Raw genomic sequence first — 6,000 nt, 5'->3', positions numbered from 1 at the left:
TGTATAATTAAATAATTCTTAAAATACCTTAACATGCATATATATTATTTCATATACAAAAATATATATATTAAAAATATATATAATTTCATACAAATATATAATTGCACAAACTTCTCATACATATGTATAAAAACTCTCCATACTTAAAGCAATAGATATAATAAAATCAAAACATATCTAATGCCATCAACACATATTAACAGATATATATTTCTTTATATTCGATGGCCCGAATTTCAATGTTTCAGGGGTCTATCCCTCAAAAATGGTTTGATCGAAACCCTGTCATTCAGCCCTTTTCCTCTATCTGACTGCATCCTAATTATCCATTTAATTTCTTCTCTTTCCGTATAGTTCTTTATATTACCCAATCTGTTACTTCTATTCACCAACTCTACCACCATGAACCTAAATTTGTAGTTTAGATCATTATCCAATATGTGTTTAGCCAGTGCATTAGTTTCATCCTCATGATTAATAGCATAGATATGCTCCCTTACTCTCTCCCTTAAAGTCTGATTCGTCTTTCCTATATAAAAGTTAGTACATTTCATGCAACAAGCTAGATAGACAAGATCTCTGGACTTGCAGTCAGCATAATGCCTAAAAGTATAACTCCTACTAGTATCAGGATGTTTAAAGTTATTATAACCCATCATATATGAGCATTGGTTACAGTTTCTACAGGGAAAGGTCCCTTGCCTACTAGATTTCACCCTACTCCCTTTATTCTCTTCATAACATAGTAGCCTTTTAAAGATTTGTTGTTCCGATAACTATATCTTGGTTTGGGGCCAACTATATAACAAATTTCATCATTAGTTGCCAAAAATAGCCCGATTTCTATTAATCACCTCACATACGTTTGTTATTATTAGAATATGGTATATTTAACCTAATTTGTGCACTACCTGAATTATCATATGTAGTTGCTTGAGTCAATTCAGTTGTGTTCATATTCCTCTTCCTAAAATGAGGTCTTCCTTTCCCTTTTCTATCTACCACTACTGGATCATTTAGTACATCACTTTCCTTTCTAGAGTACCCTCTCATAACAAATGTAGTATAGTTGGCCCCAAACCGAGATATAGTTATCGGAACATCAAAAAATGCTCATATATGATGGGTTCTAATAACTTTAAACATCTTGATACTGGTAGGATTTATACTTTTAGGCATTATGCTGACTGCAAGTCCAGAGATCTTGTCTATCTAACTTGTTTCATGAAATGTACGAGCTTTTATATAGGAAAGATGAATCAGATGTTGAGGGAGAGAGTAAGAAAGCATAGCAATGCTATTAATCGTGAGGATGAAACTAATGCCCTGGCCAAACACACATTGGATAACGAACTAAACCACAAATTTAGGTTCATGGTGGTAGAGTTGGTGAATAGAAGTAACAGATTGGGTAATATAAAGAACTATATAGAAAGAGAAGAAATTAAATGGATAATTAGGATGCAGTCATTGAGAGGAAAAGGGTTAAATGACAGGGTTTCAATCAAACCATTTTTGAGGGACAGACCCCTGAAACATTGAGATTTGGGCAATCAAATATAAAGAAATATATATCTGTTAATATGTGTTGATGGCATTAGATATGTGTTGATTTTATTATATCTATTGCTTTAAGTATGGAGAGTTTTTATACATATGTATGAGAAGTTGTGCAATTATATATTTGTATGAAATTATATATATTTTAATATATATTTTTTGTATATGAAATAATATATATGCATGTCAAGGTATTTTAAGAATTTGTTAATTATAGAGTGTTTTGGAAGTGAACATAAGGGAATAAATGTGTATGTGCTGCCATCTAGTGGCTGATTTTGATAGGTTTCAGAGATGTAGCATTTTGGCACCCTTGTTTGCTATTTAAATGCATGAAAAGTGTAACTAAATACATGTTTGAAGAAGGGTTTAGATTAACCTGAAAGCACTTACTATCCTTTATTTTTGTCTTAATAAAAGAACCTGAACCTAGAAGAGTTGTGATGGTACTTGGTGCATTTGTGAAAAAATTGCTGTTTGTGTTTACACCGAAGGTACCTTTACCCTGAGGCTGCTGTTTGAATCTATTGAATTGGACTTGTTGTTTGAGCAGCTCTAAGGGACATGGCTGAAGAAAATACCATCGAGTATGATTGTAATCCGAATCCTGTACATGAAGGTAATGAACTTCTTAATATAACTGAAGCCTTCAAAAGTTTGCTGAAAGCCGAAACTAATGCACTGTTGCACTTTCAAAAAACTGAGTTGCTGAATGCCAGTGATAATGAACAGTATAATGAGCATACAATCAATGTTTTACATTTGACATGGAAGATAGAGAACCTTATTACAAAATTAAAAAATGTGCAATGGCAACGTAAACACATGGAGGCTTGTCTTTGCTTCCAGTTAGTTCCCAGGGGTCTGAGAATTTTAAAAATGCCGACATATGGCACTTTATATCCAGGACTCTTGGCCAAATGGCAAAAACTTAATATAGATACCAGTTTCTCTTACATGATGCTCCTTATCAAGCAATACATGCAGATAGAGACTGACATCAGTGATGAAATAATGATTCACCGAACAGAGATGTTATCGCTTATGAGTGAAGGTGATTATATGGCATTTCATGAAGATATATCATCATATGTATCTGTGCTAGAACATAGATTGCTCCTGGATAAGAAGAAGAAACTTGAACGTGACCTGAAAAATTTCAATGTCGGAAATGTTCTCTCTTGGCCGAGAGATCCTAGAGGGCCAAGGGAACCAATAGTGGCAGGGCGTTCTTTTCTTTCCCCTTCCGTTAGCCAATCAAAGAGACAATACAAGACTAACACTCCCATTCAGCCCTCTAAAATAAAGAGAGGTAATAACGGAAGTGGAGAAGAGTTAACGGCTTCAGTAAGCAGCTGTGAAACGACAGCAGCGAGAGCAGAGCAACAGTCTACAAGCTCCAACAACTTATTTACATCTAGAGTGAAATGAACAATTTTGATGGGGAATATTGAAGGGGCTTCTGCTTCAAATGGCGAGTGACAACAAGAGAATGTAATGGGTGAACCCAATCTTTTGTTGACTGGGGATGTAAGGAGAAAGTAAGTTAGTGTTAAAGCAGTACAACCAGCTTTAAACTCGGTTACTCATCAATTTCCTTTACCTATCCGAGAACAGAAGAAAGGGACTCCTACCAAAATCAACAGGAAACATATAGTTTCAGAGGACTTAACAGCACTCCAGAAGAAAACACAGAGGGAAGTGAGTTTGAATTAGTTGTTAACTAGTCGCATCATGAATTGAGTACTTTTGAAAAGTCCGTCCTCAATAGAGGGCTGTCTTTTATACCCTCAAAAGGGACTGACATTATTGATTTTATACTTGATATCGAAATGTTTGTTAGAAACATTGCATTGAAAATGCTGTATAAGAATGATCATGATACTGAATATGTTCTGTTTAAAAAACCTAGCGTATTCATACCATGTATGCACCCCTTTTAGAAGTATTTGAGCAAGCCTGTGAAAGGAATTTTTTGTAAATGGCCAATGAGCGGATGTTTAATTGTAATCAAACTTTTTTTAACCTACATGAAGGTGAACATGAAGCTCTTATTAAGTTAAGTAATAATAATGAAATTGTTATTAGGCCTGCGGATAAAGGTGGGACCATAGTTGTTTTGGATAGACAGTATTATGAAATGCCAATGCAAGCAATGTTGGATGGTAATGAAACCTATCAATTAATTAATTGTACACAGCTAAATAGGATTATTAGTAATATGCACAGCAATTTATATGACTTGCTAATGTGTGATATTATTGACTCTAATTTGTATAAATATTTTTTAGTTGAGTTACCAACTATTCCTACTTTTAGGGGTCTTCCTAAGTTCCACAAGGATCTTCAGAAACTTAAGATGAGACCACTAGTCTCAAGTAGAGGGTGTTTGACAGAACCACTCTCCATATACATTGAGAAGCAACTTAAGGCGATAGTTAGAACAACACACACTATAGTTAGAGATACTCAGGAATTTCCTGTAACACTCTCTGAATTTGTGAATAACAATGCTGTTTCAGATAACACTTGGCTTGTAACATTGGATGTAATGTCATTGTTCACAATGATACCTAATGTGGAAGGTCTGGAGTATTTGAGACAATTGCTATGTACAAGAAATGTTATCAGTGATGTATTGATGAAATGTATGACATTATTGGAACTAATTCTGGAAAATAGTGTTTTTCTATATAGTGATAAGTACTATCTGCAGACCAGAGATGTGGCAACGGGAACGCCTTGTGTAAACTCATACGCCAACCTGGTCAAGGCTCAATGGAAGAAGACATACATCATTGATACAGAATAAAGTAGGAACATTAGATATTATAAAAGGTTTGCTGATGATGTTTTTTTTCTTATGGGAAAGCACTGAAACTGCTCTTTTATTGAGTATGTTAATCAGACAACTAGTTTTTTGAGGTTTGAAGGGAAATGGTCTAGATCAGAGATTGAGTTTCTAGATGTGTTCATAGAAAGAGGAGATGATAGTTATACAACTTCACTATATAGAAAAAGCTGTAGGAAAAAATAGTTTACTTCATCGTACAAGTATGCATCCTAGGCATGTATATAAGAATATAGACATTAATTAAGGTTGAAGGATCTCTAATTTAACAACTGATGATGTTAGATGTGAACAGACATTAAACAGTTTGAGAGAAGAATTTGTTATGAGAGGGTACTCTAGAAAGGCAAGTGATGTACTAAATGATCCAGTAGTGGTAGATAGAAAAGGGAAAGGAAGACCTCATTTTAGGAGGAGGAATATGAACACAACTGAATTGACTCAAGCAACTACATATGATAATTCAGGTAGTGCACAAATTAGGTTAAATATACCATATTCTAATAATAACAGACGTATGTGAGGTGATTAATAGAAATCGGGCTATTTTTGGCAACTAATGATGAAATGTGTAGTATAGTTGTCCCCAAACTAAGATATAGTTATCAGAACAACAAATCTTTAAAAAGGCTACTATGTTATGAAGAGAATAAAGGGAGTAGGGTGAAATCTAGTAGGCAAGGGACCTTTCCCTGTAGAAACTGTAACCAATGCTCATATATGATGGGTTCTAATAACCTTAAACATCCTGATACTGGTAGGATTTATATTTTTAGGCATTATGCTGACTGCAAGTCCAGAGATCTTGTATATCTAGCTTGATGCATAAAATGTACTAACTTTTATATAGGAAAGACGAATCAGACTTTAAGGGAGAGAGTAAGGGAGCATATCTATGCTATTAATCATGAGGATGAAACTAATGCACTGGCTAAACACATATTGGATAATGATTTAAACCACAAATTTAGGTTCATGGTGGTAGAGTTGGTGAATAGAAGTAACAGACTGGGTAATATAAAGAACTATACGGAAAGAGAAGAAATTAAATCGATAATTAGGATGCAGTCAGATAGAGGGAAAGGGCTGAATGACAGGGTTTCGATCAAACCATTTTTGAGGGATAGACCCCTGAAACATTGAGATTTGGGCCATCGAATATAAAGAAATATATATCTGTTAATATGTGTTGATGGCATTAGATATGTGTTAATTTTATTATATCTATTGCTTTAAGTATGGAGAGTTTTTATACATATGTATGAGAAGTTTGTGCAATTATATATTTGTATGAAATTATGTATATATTTTAATATATGTATATAAAATGTATATGAAATAATATATATGCATGTTAAGGTATTTTAAGAATTTGTTAATTATAGAGTGTTTTGGAAGTGAACATATATTTCCTGTAAGGGAATAAATGTGTATGTGCCGCCATCTAGTGGCTGGTTTTGATAGGATTCAGAGATGTAGCATTTTGGCACCTTTTTTTGCTATTTAAATGCATAAGAAGTGTAATTGAATACATGTCTGAAGAAGGGTTTAGATGTAACCTGAAAGCACTTATTATCCTTGATTTT

This window comes from Protopterus annectens, chromosome 3.part0 (genome assembly GCF_019279795.1).
Source record: "Protopterus annectens isolate FY-2018-M chromosome 3.part0, PAN1.0, whole genome shotgun sequence".
Lineage (NCBI taxonomy): Eukaryota > Metazoa > Chordata > Ceratodontiformes > Protopteridae > Protopterus > Protopterus annectens.
This window is presented reverse-complemented; position numbering follows the sequence as displayed.